The sequence below is a fragment of the Prunus mume genome, linkage group LG8 (assembly GCF_029339155.1).
Source record: "Prunus mume cultivar Tortuosa linkage group LG8, ASM2933915v1, whole genome shotgun sequence".
NCBI classification, from domain to species: domain Eukaryota; kingdom Viridiplantae; phylum Streptophyta; class Magnoliopsida; order Rosales; family Rosaceae; genus Prunus; species Prunus mume.
Genome location: NC_142705.1, coordinates 15,838,873 through 15,856,473, shown reverse-complemented (window position 1 = coordinate 15,856,473; position 17,601 = coordinate 15,838,873). Strand labels below are relative to the sequence as shown.

General features: G+C 42.2%; 1 long non-coding RNA gene across 1 annotated transcript; it reads right to left on the bottom strand.

Moving 5' to 3' along the window:
* Positions 1–9,863: 9,863 nt before the first annotated feature.
* Positions 9,864–12,868, bottom strand: LOC103339237 (uncharacterized). The gene is made up of 3 exons (XR_514664.3): positions 12,536–12,868; positions 12,340–12,430; positions 9,864–10,048 (listed from the first exon to the last, which is right to left on the bottom strand). It is a non-coding gene; the product is annotated as an uncharacterized LOC103339237 (long non-coding RNA).
* Between the last annotated feature and the right edge of the window lie 4,733 nt (positions 12,869–17,601).

Sequence of the window (17,601 nt, the reverse complement as noted above, 5' to 3'; positions counted from 1 at the left end):
TTCATTTTGGTATAAACAGGAGTCCCCCAAGTTCTCATATGAGCGTTCTCGGATGGGGACTTGATACCTTCTTCGGTAATCGAAGTGTTGTTCTACCGTTTGATGATTTAGCAGAGGGTGGTGCTTGATCCTTGTCCTTCTGCACCTCTTTATTCGGAGCGGACACCCATGAACTCAAGGGTCGCTACTTTGGCGAAGTGATGAGGCTGAATGACACTCTATCTTACGTGTCCCGCGTCTTTGTCGGGACATCCGCACGAGCGACACGTGGCGTGTCCACTCATGCGGAGCAACACCATTAATGCATAGTTTGGTTTCCCGACGCATACTGTTTCAATCCCTTGCCCTATAAATAGGAGTGGCTCTGGATGAGAAGTTCACTTTGCATTTGTGAGTGAAGCGAGAGCTTTGTCCAGGCGATTTCCAGTGAGGGCTAACGGCAATCAAGGAGATTTCTGACGAAACCAATCGGTAGTCAAGGCAATTTCTGATGAGACCAATCGGTAGTCAAGGCGATTTTTGACGAGGACGATCAGCAATTCATGCCACTTTCCTTCATCCATAGTTCGAGATAAGGTACCGTTCGACACTCTTTTAAATACTTTTACTTATTCTGTGCACGTCCTTCCCTGGCATGAGCTAGACTGAACTTTGTGCAAGTAGGGTTTCGTTCGGTAGTCTAGTTGCTATAGGTAGCAATGTAGGTATCGGTAGGCTAGTCTTCTGCATGGCCCTTAGTTTCCTTTTTCTGTGTTTTGTAGATGTCTGATAGCGAGTCTCCGTTCGAGAGAGAGCCCAATGCGTTCGATGGGGAGTCATCAGACGATCAGGGGGATACAAATAGTGAGGCCATAAGCCTTGATGCCGAGGGTGGAGAAGATACCGATGTCGAAATATCAGTGAGGGGACAAGCTCCGTTCCTACCCATGGCATCGAGAAGGGACTTATGACAAGGCAGCCAGTACCGTTGGCTGTGGTGTATAGCGGCGACAATCATGCGGTGTGAACCAGACACTGCGAGTTCCAAATGGGGATACTTGGGTCTGGATGAGCACACCAGTCATCAATCGGAGACCTCCACCTGGCCGTGGAGAGGCAACTGCGCAAACCTTTTTCTCAACTTAGTGTATCCATAGTTCATCGAAACCCTAGGGTACTTATAGGCGTGCCGAAGGAGCATCTGTTCGGCATAGACTATTTGGAGCTTAATAAGATGACCGTAAGGGAGCCAGTCAAGCCGTGTCAGTACTATATCCCGGATTCATTAAAGATGAGGATCCGGGTCCTACCGAGTCTCTCAAGGTAGCCGGAGGATGGTGATGTCGTCTTTTTCACGGCGTTCTTACGTAGGGGGTTGGTTGCGTTACAACCTGCCATGCAGAAGATACTCGCCCAAATAGGGAATGCTCGGCCAATGTCCCAACTTCTGGTGGCTTTAATGAGGGTGATTGTTGCATTCGGTATTGCCAAGGAAGGGGAGCCTTCCTATGAGCAATTCTCCTACCTGTATAGCGTCATCAAGTCCAAGAGTGCTGATCATGGAGGTTGGGTTCAAGCCAACTATCTCAGGGCTTCCAAACGAGGGCATTTCGTTAGTGCCGTGTCAACTTCTCAAAAGTCTTGGAGGAATCGGCGAGTGCTTTTATCTGGCAATTGGGAATTGCCTTCGGGAATACTCGTCCCTTTTCACATTCCCACCGTTTTTCAGATTGTCGGTAGGTCATTAGCATGTCGATCGGCAGGTTATTAATATGTCTTTTCTAAAAGATTTTTAATCGTTTTCTATTGTTTTGCAGGCAAACTGAAGTAGCCAAACCCAACTCAATCCGAGATTCGACAGGTTGATAAATTGAGGCTAAAGGTTCCCGCTGCTGGGGTATACTTGGGATTCCTCTTTATCGAGAACCTGATCAAAGCCCTTCTAGTCAGCCCTATCGAGAGTAAGTGCACTTTGTTTGTTTTGTATATTCACTTATGATATGTCGACGTCTTATCAGTCTTTGGTTTGTACAGTGATGTGAAGCTAGAAGATTTCCGAAGCCAAGAGGACGAAGGAATCCTCCAAAAGATGCGATGATGGGCACGAAAGAGAAGAAAAGAGCGGCGGGAGGCGGTCTCGATACAAATGGCGAGGTTAATCCGGAGGATCGGACTCTTGTCGATCGGATGAGGCAGGTGAGTACCGAGCTGGTGCCAGTGCGGCCGAGTGACTCACCGTCAGCGAGCGAGCTATTGAGGCTGCTGCCTCTAAGACGGCCGGGAAGTGGCCAATAACGGTAGCATCACGAAGACAGAGGGTTGTCTTTGCTGCCGAGGACGATGATGGCCCTACCGAACCTATCAATATCGCTTGTCCACCGAAACGGTCCAATTTGCGAACACATGATCCTTGGTTCGTAAATGGAGTTGTCAGAGATCGAGGAGCTCCCGAAGAGGGTCCTTCGGGAGGAGGCCAGACATGCCTTTTGTCTCCAGGCCTCTGTAAGTTTCCTCTACCCTCATTTTGTTTGTCGTTAGCTCTTACACTTGTTCTGACTTTTGGCTTTATCTTCCAAGCATCGATGGACATGTAGCTGTGCATGAAGCGGGCCATCTCAGCTGCCGAGCGCGCCAAAAAGGCTTATGAGGATGGCTATTCCAAGGTTGCCGAGATAGGCAAGGCTCTCCAGGATCACCCTCATCTCCTGAAGGACAAACAGGCTACCGAATGGCAAGTCAAAGTTTCGAGGCCAAGCCGCAGAGATAAGGGTGGCTCGGACGCCGCGGTGATGGCGACAAATGAGGCCATCACGGCAGCATGGGAAGAGTCTGAGCGGGCAAAGGCTGTAGAAATTGAGGTTGCGATTCGGGAGGCGTCGGGGTTCTTGTTTGTTTGACGAGTTCACTGCCCTACTCGACGATGAAGTAGGCTTGGAGATGGCGAATCTTCTTTATCGTTTCAAGCGGTTCAACCACAGGCGTGAACACGAACTTTGCTGCGATTCTCCTCCTTCTTTGGAAGGCATTCTGGAGGAGATGATCGATGAATATGAGGGGAGGATGCTCCGAAGTTGCTCGACCTCAGGGTTGCGGCGAGGCGCTGCTAATAAGAACATCGAGGTGGTCATCGAAAGGGCTACCGTTTGAGCTGTCATATTCTGTAATTTGTAATTTCATTTTTATTTTGTATTTGCCATAAAGCAGTTTGTCCCAAACACCTTGATGCCGAAGGCATCTATTTGAATTGATGTTTAGCTGTTTTCAACATTTTGGCTAAGCTCATGAATCCTTCTTTCTCTTATTGCCGTCTGTTTGACAAACTTTTATTTACTTCTGGTTAGATAGCTGTTGCCGATAGCTAACACTTTTGTAAATAACTAATCCGGAATGTACTGTCGATAGGATTATGATTTAAACAATTATACTGCCAAGGGCTAATAAAAGCATATTGTCAAGTGAACCATTAATCGATAGATCATTGTTTTACAATTTTAACCTGCTGTTGGCTAAGGAACCTTACTTGTAGTAATACTTCAGGATATTCAACGTTTCATGGGTGACTGAGGGTCTTTCCATTGGAGTCTCAGTCAATATGTTCCCGATCGAGAATACGATAACTTCATATGGTCCTTCCCAGGAAGGTCCGAGGGCCCTTTCCGTGGGGTTTTTATTGCTAGAGAGACCTTTCGCATGACTCGGTCCCCGATTCGGAAAGAGCAAGATCAAACCCTCGAGTCATTGTACCGAGAGACGCGCTGCTTATAGGCTTCATTCCGAACGTTGGCTTGCGCTCTTCGTTTCCTCGATCAGGTCAAGGCTTAAAGCAAGGGCCTCCTTATTCGCCTTTGGTGCGAAGCTTTCCGTTCGGTAGGAAGGCTCGCCGATCTCCACAGGGATGATGGCTTCCAATCCGAAGGCTAGAGAAAAGGGGGTTTCCCTAGTGGACGTTCAGAAGGATGTCCGGATGGCCTATAGTGCTTTGAGAAGCTTCTTCGGCCATGCGCCTTTGGCGTTGTCGAGCTACCGGTTCAATAGTTTCTTGATGATTTTGTTTATCGCTTAGACTTGGCCATTGATTGGGGGTGAGTTGGTGAAGCGAAAAACAAATTGATTTTAAGGCGAGTGCAGAACTGTCTGAAGAGTTTCGAATCAAACTACCTACCGTTGTTAGTGATAATTGCGTAGGGGATATCTGAATCAGCAGCAAATGTGAGTCCAGATGAAATCTTCCATTCTAGCTGCTGTTATAGTTTCTAGAGCTTCGGCTTCGACCCATTTGGTAAAGTAATCCACAAATATCATAGCATACTTGACTTGGCCTTTAGGCCAATTAAGTCCAGATCCCTCTGGGCGAAAGGCCATGGGCTTACGATCGTGTTAAGGGCTTAGCAGGGATGTGGGGTACACTACCAAATCGTTGGCATTTGTCACACTTCTTCACTAGTGCGTTCGCGTCCTGATGCATAGTCGGCCAATAATACCCCTGCCAAAAGGCGTTATGTGTCAGCGATCGGTATCCAAAATGGTCACCACATACGCCACTGCGGATCTCCCGAAGGACATAGTCCCCTTGTTCGATAGTGATGCATTTTAGGTAAGGCGTGGTATAGCCGATCGGAACCGTAGCTTCCTTGCTTGGGCTTTGTTTAGGAAGGGTGTCGTTCGTCAAGTAAGTGTGTATTGGTGACATCCAAGTGTCCTCGTACTGCATGGCACATACGTCAACCGTCGTAGTGCTTAGGTGAGTTAATATCTCTACTGGAACCTGTCTATCGACTTTGTCGTCTATTGCCGAAGCTAAGCTAGTCTGGTGAGTGCATCGGCATGACTGTTTTCGAATCTAGGTACCTGCTGAATCTTGTAAGCTAGAAACTTCTGAAGTAGCTGGTGTGGTGATGACAAGTAGACTGACATGGATACATCCTTGGCTGCAAAATCGGTAGTCACTTGGTTTACAATGAGTTGGGAGTCGCTGTGATGCTAATCTGCCTAGAGCCCATGCTCTTGGCCACCGAAGGCCGGCTAAGAGGGCTTCGTACTCTGCTTCGTTGTTCGACGTTTGAAAGCTGAATCGGAGGGCATATTCCATCTTAACCCCATCTGGAGAGGTAAGTACAAGGCCAGCTCCACACCCTTGCTGATTTGCCGAATCGTCGACATGCAAGATCCACAATGGAATTAAAGGATCAAAACATATGGCGCTTGGCACCCCAGTTTCTTCGGCATCGATACATGAATCTGCCAACACGAGTGTTATCAGAGGTGTGAGCTCGGAGATGAAATCAGCGACGGCCTGTCCTTTCTTAGTAGGTCTTGGCTTCAATTGTATGTCAAACTCTCCTAGCTCGATTGCCCATTTGATCAATTGACCGGATGTTTCCGGTTTTTAGAGCACCTGCCGAAAAGGTTGATTAGTTAAGACCGTGATTTCATGCTCTTGGAAATATGGACGAAGTCGTCGAGCTAAGATAACGAGAGCCAGGGCTAGCTGTTTTAAGGGAGGATACCGAAGCTCTGCGCTCTGCAGTGCTTTATTGACGTAGAAGATCGGTAGTTCTACCTTCTCTGGTTTTTGTATTAATCTTGAGTGTGGTAATATGAGATACCGAAAGATAAAGAAACAGAACCTCCCCTAGGAAGGGTTTTGACAACATGGGTGCTTTGCTTATGTAGTTCTCTAAGTTTTGAAATGCCTCATCTCATTCAGCAGTCCATGCGACAAGATGCTTGCCCCCTTTCAAGGCTTTAAAGAATGGTACACATTTATCGGTGACTTTGGAGATGAAGCGAGTTAAGGCAGCGACACATCCGGTAAGACTTTAAATGTCCTTTTGTGTCTTCGGCCTCTCCATGTCAATTATGGCCTTGATTTTCACGGGGTTTGCCTCGATTCCTCTCTGACTGATCATGAAGCCGAGGAACTTTCCGGAAGACACGCCGAAGTCACACTTCATCTGGTTTAGCTGCATTCGGTGCTTTTTCAAGATGTCGAACATGAGAGATAGGTTGCATAGGTGCTTTCTTGCCATCCTACTTTTTACCAGCATATCGTCAACATAGAATTCCATGGTACTATCGATATGATCAACGAAGATTCGATTGACAAGCCTTTGATATGTTGCCCTCGCATTCTTCAGGCCGAATGGCATGACGTTGTAGCAATACAATCCTTTGTCCGTGATAAATGTCGAATGTTCGTTGTCGGTAGGGTTCATGAATATCTGATTGTATCATGACCGGCAGTGGCGTCTACGAGCTGGTCGATTCGGGGCAGCGTGAAAGCTATCCTTCGGACAGGCCTTGTTTAGATCGATGTAGTCTTGGCACATTCGCCACCCACCTTTCGCTTTCCGAACCATCACAAAGTTTGCCAGCCATACTGGGTACGTGGCCTCCTTGATAAAGCCGATAGTCTGGAGCTTGTCAACCTCAACCCTCATAGCTTCATACCGTTCGGCATCGTACGAACGGCATTTTTTATGCACAAGTTTGTAGGTGAGGGAGATGCTTGAGCTTATGGTGATGATCTCTGGGGAAATTCCTGGCATATCATCATACGACCAGGCAAACACTTTCGAGTGATGCTGTAAGAAACCAATAAATTTTGGTCGAAGGGATGAGGCGAGTGTGGTGCCGATTTTGACATACTTGATCGAGCTGCCAATCACTTAACACTCCCTTTTCCAAATCTTCGGCGGGTTGTGCTTGAGGAGTTGGGCGTTTTTTCTCTTGGGTCGTCGATTGGCCTCGTACCGTTCAGCGCCCCTAGCACTGACATGGTCTCACTTGGCAGTTTTGAGGTTGCTGATTTGAGAGCTATGGCGTAACAAGTTCGCTCGCTGAGCTGGTCCCCTCAAACTGCTCCCGTGCCAAAGCTAGTAGGAAATTTCATCAGCAACATGTGCGGGGACAGGTGCGCCTTGATTCCGGTGAGTGTCGTTTGCCCAATTATGACGTTGTATGCTATTAGGCAGTCGACAATGAGGAAGTGGTCATATCTCATCGTCCTTCGTGGGGAGACGCCGAAGGCAATATGCAAACTAAAGCTGCCGACGGGTTGAACCAAGTTCCCGAGATAAGGAGCAGGGGCGTCAAGCTGCAGATTGATGTAGCCATCATTTATTCCTAATTCTCGAATGCGTTGGCAAAATTACGTTTACCGAACTTTCGGTATTGATCAGCACCCGTTCGACATCGAAGTCGGCGTCTTCTGCTCGAATGATCATCGGGTCATAATAGGGATAAAGGATCCCTTCTTCTTCTTTCTCGTAGAATGTGATGGGTTCCCAAGTAACCCTCGGTGCCTTATGATGCCGGTTGACCTCTATGCCGAAGACCTGAGGGTATTGCGTGGCTCGAACGTACTGCTTCCTCGACCAATTGGATACACCGACGAGTGTGGGAACTCCACTAATGGTGCTGATCATATTGATCTGCCGATTTACCTTCGGAGCTGGCGCTTGTGGTGGTCCGGCAATGTACTGATCTAGTTTTCCTTCCTGAATCAAATGCTCGACGATTTTCCTCAGACTTATGCACTCTTTGGTATTATGGTTGTTGTGCTAATGGTATCGGTAGAACTTCTCGGTATCTCGATTGTCCTGTCGATTGGGTTTCCGGTTAACCAGTTTGGGTATTATCTCTTACTCGTTCATTAGACCGGCTTCGTAGGTAGTATTCAATAAGGTTAAAACTTCCTGACTGCGGTCATGATTCGGTAATGGCCCTCAGAGGTCGTTTCGACCGTATTTCCTCTTTCCCTTCTTTAGGTGTCCTTGTCGAGCGTCAGAATTATCTTTCCTTTTTTGACTTGCAGGGTACCCATCAGTCCTTTCAATCGGGGTGTAGGGTTACCTCTCTGCTGAATAATTCTTTAATGTCGGTTCCTCCTGCCTGGCCAAAGGCCCAGATTTTGAGTTGAAGTATTCGACCTTTGCGTAGATTATTGCTTGCTTCATCAATTAAATCGTAGGTGCGCCATTGCTCTGTGCACGGTACCAAAAGTGTGAAGACCGAAGACCACTCTTGAAGGCGTCATAGGCTGCCTGTCAACTGTTTCGGACACCTTGAGTACTCATGGTGAAGTGCTCGGCGTATTCCCTTAAAGGCTCGTCCTCCCTCTGCCGAACGGTGTACAAATCATCGGCAGAATATAGACGGTCTGTTTAGATCATGAAGTGATTGAGAAAAATTTGTTTCAACTCATCGAAGGAGTCTACCATCTCTGGTTCCAATCGGTAGAACCAATTTAAGGCCGCTCCGTAGCGCAGACGGAACGACATGCATTGCCCTCGTCGAGACCTTTACATCCCACGGCATGGAAAGAGTGAAGATCGTCAAAGGGTCTTCTACAGTGTAGAACAGTATGCGAAGAGGCTACACATCCCTGTCTTGCCTGGAATGCTTGATGTGTTCGGTGAATGGTCCTGGTTGAAGCTTTTCCCAATCGGGCTCCTAAGAGCGGGTTCGATCATTTTCCATCTTTTGAACTTTCTGAAAAATAAGTCGGATGACGGGATCTCGGCTAGGAATCTCTTCGAAACCATAGTCCTCCGAATGTCTCAGTGGACTCGATAGCTTGGCCTCATAGTATCATGTAGGAGTTGCCGAAAGGTAGGTTGATCCTTGGGTCTTGGAGGGGACGTACTTGTTGTCTGACTCTGTCGTGGATTCTAGTCCTCGTACCTTCCAAATGGGTGATTTGTTCCCGAGAACCCTCATCCTTGAGTCCCTTAGATGCGCATTAATCCTAATCGGAGATCTCTGTCTTTCGACTTCCCTGTTCGTTAAGCCGATGTCGACAATCGGTGTAAACTCTCCTTGGTAGATGGGGTTGGTCTCTGGGAGCCGGGACTACCAGCTGTTTGGAGGGCGCAAGCGTTGCCTTTGCCCTCTTCTTGCTTTTTCTCTACTGACTCCAAGTTTGCAAGCTCTCAGAGGATTGAGTGGGTTGGATGTTTTGCGTATGTTGCTGATTGAGCAGTTGCTGGGTTTCGTCCACTTTAGATGAGAGTAGGTTGTTATGTTCCTGTAGTTTAGCCATATTCTGCCGAAGATAAGTTATTAGGGCTAGAAGCTCAGTTTCGGTAATCATTTGCATTATGGGCAAATTGCTGAAGGGGGTGCAAGGGGGTAGCACTGGTCTAGCTCCACTTTGCCTTCCAAACGGCAATCCTTCCTCGGCGGTATACAGGTATTGAGGTAGTCCCGATGCGTTTCAGGGATAATGGGTCAATTCAAGTCGATTTAACAACTATTTTGAAGATTATTGTGATGGAAGTAATATAAGTATATGACCATGAAAGCAAACTAGTTTCTTCTTAGTATTTCAACCATGACCAGAGTTCCTCGTTGAGATTGTGGATTCGTGGACGAGAGGCGAGTGAATCACAAGTATTATATTTGTTATAATGTGGATTTGCTTAATGTTAATGGCTTATGATTAACATGTTGATGTGGTTTATAAATTGTTTTGTTGATTTAAAATTATATGGACTTTTTCGACAACAATCCATGGGTAAATGGAACCTGTTATGATTTTAAATGAATTTTCTTAGTGTTTTGAGAAATGGATGGTATTTTTTGGTGAATGACCATATTATCTTGTGATTGTATTGATGGTATTCACGTGTGATTGTATCGATCTAAATTACTTGTTTGAAAAATTGGGAAGTGCCAAAACAATTCAATTAGGGTTCTATGTGTACCTCGCATCTTTTTACCCTGAGTAATAGTGAGCAAATATTGTGTAGAAAATTTGTTTAACCCATTCAAAAAAGTGGGGTGTATGTCAAATGTTCTTATTGCGTTGATGTAACTTGTATAATGTACTTGCGTATAAGGAGAATAGACAGACAGACACAGGCAAAAATAAGAAGACAACAGAAAAGGAAAATATGATGGTATATTATTACAACATGGGGATACACGGAAAAATAATAACAGTCAGGCAACCGCCCCAAGCTAAACAAAGATACAAGAGTAAGCTAGGAAGCTATTATGGTAGTCGTGCTTATAGTAAATTCAGAAGCATTCCTCACAAAGCCAACAGCAGAATAAGGCAAAGAGGCTGCACCAATAGATATCACAAAAGAAACAAAATGATTAGCATCAATTGACAGGACAAGGGAAAAAAGTAGGCAGTTTTGAATGCTACAGGTATAGGACGAATAGGTTCCACTATGAGGAGATCCATAGTGCTCGGGGATGCAGTAATTTGGGGATTTAGGTATTAAGTCCACTAATTTCTGCAGTAATTCAATTGGATTTTGGCTTGCGAGTTTCTTTTTTTGGACAAAATACAATAAGCTCCCCAACCAATGAGGTCATTTACGAGTTCATACCCAATTTTGGGGACATTTACGAGTACATACTTAACGTCGCAGAAAACCTACAATTTGCCCCCTCCGTTAGCGAGATCGTCAGAAAATCCGTTATCTGCCTATGTGGTATTTGTGGGACCTATTTTTTAATTGACGTAGAATTCCACGTGGACAAAAAATAAAAAAAAAATTTACTTTTTAAATTATTTTAAAAAATTAAATATATTAAATTATAAATTAAAAAAATTAAAAACCCTACCCAGATTCTGTCTTTCTTCTTCCTTCCCAATTTCTCCCAAAAGCAAAAAACAAAACCAATTCGATTTTTTTGTTCGCATCAAAAATCAAAACTTCGAAGTCTACAGACTCTCCCATGGCTGAAACTACGGAGAAGCCACCCAAGGATATTGAAAGTGATGACGAAGAGGAGCAGACATTCGAAAGCCTCGGATTGGATGGTCGTCTTATTCGTGCCCTAAACAAGAAGAAAATTTCTTGTTCAGATCGAGCGAAGCCGCATAAAGCTCCTCCTTTAATCGAGCAAAGCCTGAAATTGAGGCTTTTTAGTGTTTTGCAACCTTAGGGTTTGGATTCAAATTCAAATTTGATCAATAAATTGACCAAGTACAAATTAGGTTTTGAAATCGATTTGAGTTTGGTGGGTTATGGCGACTGGCCTGGTTTTTTTGATTTTTTTTTTTTTTTGGTAGGGGTTTTAAAAGCCTCAAGCGTAATTTCCAAGGGCATGCCTCTTTGGCTTGTGATATCTCTTTTCATCATTTACAGAGCTTACGTGTTTCTGAAAATTTAGTTAATCAATTTGTAGATTCCAATGCATGTGTTTGATTTTAATAACGAACTGGTTCCTGGATTGTTTTTGCACTTTGGTGTAGTTCTCATTCGGTGTTGCATTAATGAGACTTTGACGTGCTCTTCTCCCTCTTTAATTATTGTTTTCTTAGTTTTGGAGCCTCAGCGAAGTTCACGGGGTTGGCTGGGTGTGCGGCGTGGGTTCCTAGTGGAGGGTGGGTGTTGGATATCGGGGCTCAAAGACTTGAGGGTGGTGTTAGGCTGGGGTGGGCTAAGAGATTCAGGTCATGGGTAGGGAGGGAGGGTGGGTCTGATGGTTTTTTCCCCAATGGGTTTTGGGTGGGCGACGGAGAGGGGTGGTGAGAGGTGGAGTTGTGTCGGGAGGAGCAGAAGGGTTGGCTCCTCAGCGGACGCCTCCTCGTGCAGCTTTTTTTTTCTTCTGGTATTCTGTTTTTGGTTTTTGGGTATTCATGGTGAAGGGAGGGAGGAGAAGATGGCGGACATGGGTTTGCAAATTTTCCCCTCCAATTCATCTTCATCATCTGAATTGGCACTGGAGGCTGGGTTGGTGGGTTTTGGGAGATGGTTGGGTGGTTCTTTGGGTGGCGACGAGAGACTGGTAGCTGAGATGTGGGGTTGAGTCAGGAGGGAGAGAGGGTTGGCTGGGTTGGAGGAGATGAGATTTTTTTTAATGATTTTAAAAATATATTTAACATTTACATAATTTTTTATTAATTTTTTGTCCACGTGGACCCCACGTCAATTAAAAAAGGGTTCCCACAAATGCTACATAGGCAGATAACGGATTTTCTGACGATCTCGCTAACAGAGGGGGCAAATTGTAGGTTTTCCGCGACATTGAGTATATACTCGTAAATGTCCCCAAAATCGGATATAAACTCGTAAATGACCCTATAGGTTGGGGGGTTTAGTGTAGTTCACCCTTTTTTTTTATTTTTTATTTAAATACAATCGATAGTCTAAACTACAAAGGGGATGGGGTTGCTCACACACACGCTACCAAGGGGTCATGAGGTTAGAACTTAACACCATTGGTCTACAAGTCAAGACTCTTTCCCACTAGGTAGCAGGTCTCCTGCTTTTCTAAGATTTAGGAAATTTTTACACACTAGGTAGCAGGTCTCCTGCTTTTCTAAGATTTAGGAAATTTTTACAATGATGATTGAAAGGAAAAAATAACTGATGCATAAGATGTCTAACAACTTACCATCCCTCAATAACGCACATGTCCGCTTTCTTTTTTGTCTGAGGGCTAAACTTCTTCCCAGTTGGGAGATTCTCAGTTGCAGTTGGGTTTCCTTCAAACCAAAACCATATTAAAAACAAAAAACAAAACAAAACAAAAGTGAGTCCTGCCATATCATAAGGATAAAAATAAAATTTGTCGCACAGAAAGAAGGTACCTGCTGGAGGTTTGTTCTCTTGTGCCTGTGTCTTGGCCATCTTGGAGAAGAAACAGCAGAAGCTATGATCTAACTTAAGACGAAAGATCAAATTCGATTCAAAGATCGGTGTCTAGGTGACTCTAGTATAAATCTGTATGTGTAAAGATTCTGATATTGGTCGGCTTCTAGTAATGTAATGTCTAAAGAGCCTTTTTCTAAAGGCAGAGCATATTGTGGATTTGAGTTTGGTTATGAATCTGTCCAGCTGACATGTGGTTCTGATTCTTGAGAAAGGGCACCAGATACGTCCTTCAACTTTTGGCTACTATCATCTTCTCAGCATCAATTGTTTGAAGCCAGATTGGTGAGCCAAAATTTGTATTAAAACACTGAAATAAAGCAAGGTTCATCCACGTCATACAATTCCAAAACAAAGCAGGAAAGGCTAATAAAAGGCAAGAAAACAGGGTCTTAAATCCAAAAGACTTGTGGGTTGATTTTGATTTGGATTCTTCACTTGCTGAAGAGGAGAATAAAAAGCAGTGGAAAAAGCATAAAAAGAGTTGATAAAAGGTGTGAACACAGGAATTCTCTACACAGGTTTTCAATCAGTGATAATTGTTCGCAATTTTAATGCTTATTTATACAGAGAATATATGCTTCCACTGTTTTATAAAAGAAATGCATTAAGAACAAGGGGTTGACATATGCTCCTATGAGCTGCGATATTTTAATTTATCTTTAAAATTTTAATATTTTTTTAAGAGACAACTGGAGTTTTTTAATTTTAGATTTTCATTTTCTCATGCAGCTCAAATTTTTTGTCCACATCAGTATAAAAGTGGGGTTCAAAACGTGCCATATGGGCATAAAACAGTTGACTTGACAATCAACCAAAGAAAAGGCAAACATTGCAATGTTTTAACCTGAGGTTTAGGGTTAATTTTAACAACTATTTTGAAGATTATTGTGATGGAAGTAATATAATTATTATAAATTTATAAATAAACTCAATCCTAGACATGTATTTATAAAAAAACCCAAGCACTATTTAAACATAGAAACACACCCAAAATCAACTCCAAAATCAACTTTTTGGGTGTGTTTATAAATGGGTTTTGAGTGTGTGTAATGATGAGTTTTGGATGTGTTTATAAAGTGTTTTGGGTGTTGGGTTTTTTTATAATTTCAACCTCCATTTTGGGTGTTTTAGTGAAACTCCCTATAATTATATGACCATGAAAGCAAACTAGTTGCTTCTTAGTATTTCAACCATGACCAGAGTTCCTCGTTAAGATTGTGGATTCGTGGACGAGAGGTGATTAAATCACAAGTATTATATTTATTATAATGTGGATTTGCTTAATGTTAATGGATTATGATTAACATGTTGATGTGGTTTATAAATTGTTTTGTTGATTTAAAATTATTTGGACTTTTTCGACAACAGTTCATGGGTAAATGGAACCTGTTTCGATTTTAAATGAATTTTCTTAGTGTTCAGAGAAATGGATGGTATTTTTTGGTGAATGACCATATCATGTTGTGATTGTATTTATGGTATTCACATGTGTGTGTATATGTATATAGAACTTCTCATATGCGGACGTCATGTCATTATTATTATGCAGACGCCATATATTTTCTACTACCATGCTTTCTTTTCTGTTTACAATGACATTCGCACGATAATAACGTGAGGACATCTGGATGAGAGAATAACTGTATAATATAATTATGAGAATGTCTTTATTCGAAGATTGCTATGGGAGCATGACTGTGGCAAAAAATAAAAGTTAATTCTCTCAAACTTTGAAATTGTTTGAGAAATTATTTGAATTGTTTTCTAAATCAAAATTATGTTTTAAAGCTTCAAATATGGAGAAAATGTCATAATGATTTCACATAATTTTGATTTCTTTTTATGAGTTTTATAAATTTATTATGAATTTTGGAAGTTTAAACATTGAAAATAACAATAAGTTGAAGACAATGACATGTCGCAGCGTCTGAGTGGTGCGCCTTCAATTCTTCTGAAATGTGTCACTCTCTTGTGCCGCCACTTGTTATTTAAGTTTTCTTTTTATATTTTGTTATTGTTTTTCTTAAAAAATTCACAAAAATTAAGTTAAAAAATCAGAAAAATAAACCAAAATTTGCTAAAAACTCCTTACAACATTATCTTTGACTATAAAGTGCCAGAATCATATTTTGACTCAAGGGAAATTGAAAAGCAATAATTGGAGGAAGAGGGTTAGCGAGAAAAGTTAATTCTCTTTAACCTAGTGTCATAGGGTTTCTTCTGGCAATCTCTGGTACGTTTTATTTACATTTATATTTTTTGTTATTGTTAAACTTAGAAAATTCATAAATTAAAAATTAAAAACTTAAATGTACACCAAAAATTTCTAAAAACTCCTCACACCATTATCTTCAATACGAAGTGCCAAAAACTCGAAATAATGCACGGTCGAAATTATTTTTTTGTCAAACCGTATATGAGGTTTCACCTCCAAAATTTCACACATGCAAGAATATGTATTTAGAGCACTTTCACCCATTTGACATGCCAAAGAGAAAGGGGAGGCAATGGCTATTACTATTCACATAAATAGTGAAAGCCCTTGCAAAAGGCAAGGTGTGTTTCCACCCATTACCATGGCAAAGGGCAAATAGTATTCACTTTTAGCCTATAGTTTTTATTTTTTTTACCTAAACAATTAATTTGGAGAAGATTTTCGGATAAGATTTTGGGTTCCCATGTGCCAATATTTATTATAAAATTCATATCTCATAATTCTAATGAATTTTTCGGATAAAATTTTTGGATAAGATTCTCGGTTGCCACGTGTCAATATTTACTTTTTTAAAAAAATCTCAAATTTCAGATAAGATTTTAGAATTAGATTCTCGAGTGCCACGTGTCGATGTTTCTTATAAAATACAAATCTCATATTTAGATATGATTTTCACTCTCGAAAATCGCGCCACTAGTCATCTCTATCTTTTAAATTTCTCTATAAAACCATAGGCTCATAACATCCCTCTCACACCAGATCTTCTCTATCATTTCATTTCTCAGATTTTAAATTTCATACTCCACTCTCAATGTCAGACATGAGGAGATGCTTGGAGAGGCAAGAGTGAGAATTTAAAGAAAAAATGTGTAAACGAGCTGAAGAAAAAAAGGTGCAGCAAGAAAATGATGAACAAATTGCCATGGCAGTGCATATACTCGAACTATCAAGCCAAGGCCGCCACTGTGGCCCGAACGTGGATAGACATAGGTATTCTTGGGGTAAGAATCTTTTGGAAGATTACTTTATCCCAAATTCTATGTACTCTAATGTTGATTTTCGAGGGCGATATAGAATGCAACCTCATTTGTTCAATAAAGTCATACATAATGTTTGCAATTATAATGCATACTTCGTTCAGAAGTGTGATGTTGATGCGGTTTTGGGGCTTCTTCTAGAGCAAAAGCTTACAGCTATTTTACGAATGCTGGCGTATGGTGCATCTGCTGATCAGGTAGATAAGATTGCTAGGATGGGGAAGTACACTACTCTAGAGCCTAGTCAGATTCTGTGATGTAATCAAAACTGTCTATACCAGGGACTACCTTTGCAAACCTACGCCTAGGGACCTCTAAAGGCTTCTATAAAAATCTAAAGCTCAAGGTTTTCCAGGCATGATTGGAAGTATCGAATGCATGCACTGACAATGGAAGAATTGCCCAACTGTCTGGCAAGGAGATTATGGAAATAGGAAAGGGCAAAAAAGTATCATCCTCGAAGCCGTTGCTGGATTCGATACATGGGTTTGGCATGCATTCTTCGGAGTTGTCGGATCTCAAAATGACCTGAACGTGCTGGGCCAATCCCTGGTATTCAACGATGTCTTGAGAGGTGAAGCCCCGAATATCACCTATGAAATCAACAATACCGTCTACTGGAATGGGTATTATCTAGCAGACGACATCTACCTGAGGTGGACTACATTTGTCAAATAAATTCTGCATCCTCGATCTAAGAAGGAAAAATTATTTTCTGCCTATCAAGAGGGTTACAAGAAAGATGTCGAAAGATGTTTTGGTACCCTCCAAGTTCGATGGGCAATTATTAGGGGTGCTGCGCGTATGTTTGATGATGAGCATTATGATGACTTGCATCATCCTCCATAACATGATTGTGGAGGATAAGTATGATTATGTTACTCCAAACGTGTTCGAACCGGATCCTATGAACACGGCCTTGACAAGAATTTATGAAAGGCCCATAGGCCCAAATGGACAACAACTGGAGCATGAACCGTTGGTTAGGGACGGTCGTTTCATGAACCATATGATTGATCGATATACGGATATGCAATCATCTTATATTCATGAACAACGTCAAGTTGACTTGATGGAGCATTTATGGGTGGTGAGAGGCAATGAAGGTGAATGAAGTGAAGTGAAGATGATTTGTTTTTAATTTTGCTTTGTGTTGATGTTTTACTTTTAATTATGCTTTGGTTGTGGTTTTTTTTTTCCTTGCCTTTTGTTTGATGTATGCAATGTGTTGAATAAAAATGTATTTTATTGAATGATTTCTTTATTCACTCAAAGAAAGCAATACAACTAATTAAGAATTACAACTACTTTAATACAAAACAAGCAATACAATTAAATAATAGGCAAGCAAACTAACTTAATAGTTTTGATCATTTAACCAATCGATGTTGCTAGGTCCATTGTCACGGAAAAGTCTTCTTTTCATAACATCCCTTCGTTTTAGCTTCCAAAATTGTTTTGTTTCAAGGGACATATGGCTTGTATCCATGGTCATGGTTTCCCGATTCTTCTTCTCAATGTCTTGTTTGCGTGTATGCTCCCTTTCTCTTGCATATTCTTCATTCATTGCATTCTCTTCCGCATCTTTTTTCATGTCTAACTCAATTGTCATGGTGCCGTTCCTTGCAATTTGCTCCAACAATTTTGCAATATCATTGCTGGAATTACTCCCTCTCTTTGCCTTCACTGCCTTTCAACCAATAGGCCTCGACTCCTTTTGGATTGGTGAGTCTTGACTCATCGGGGAATC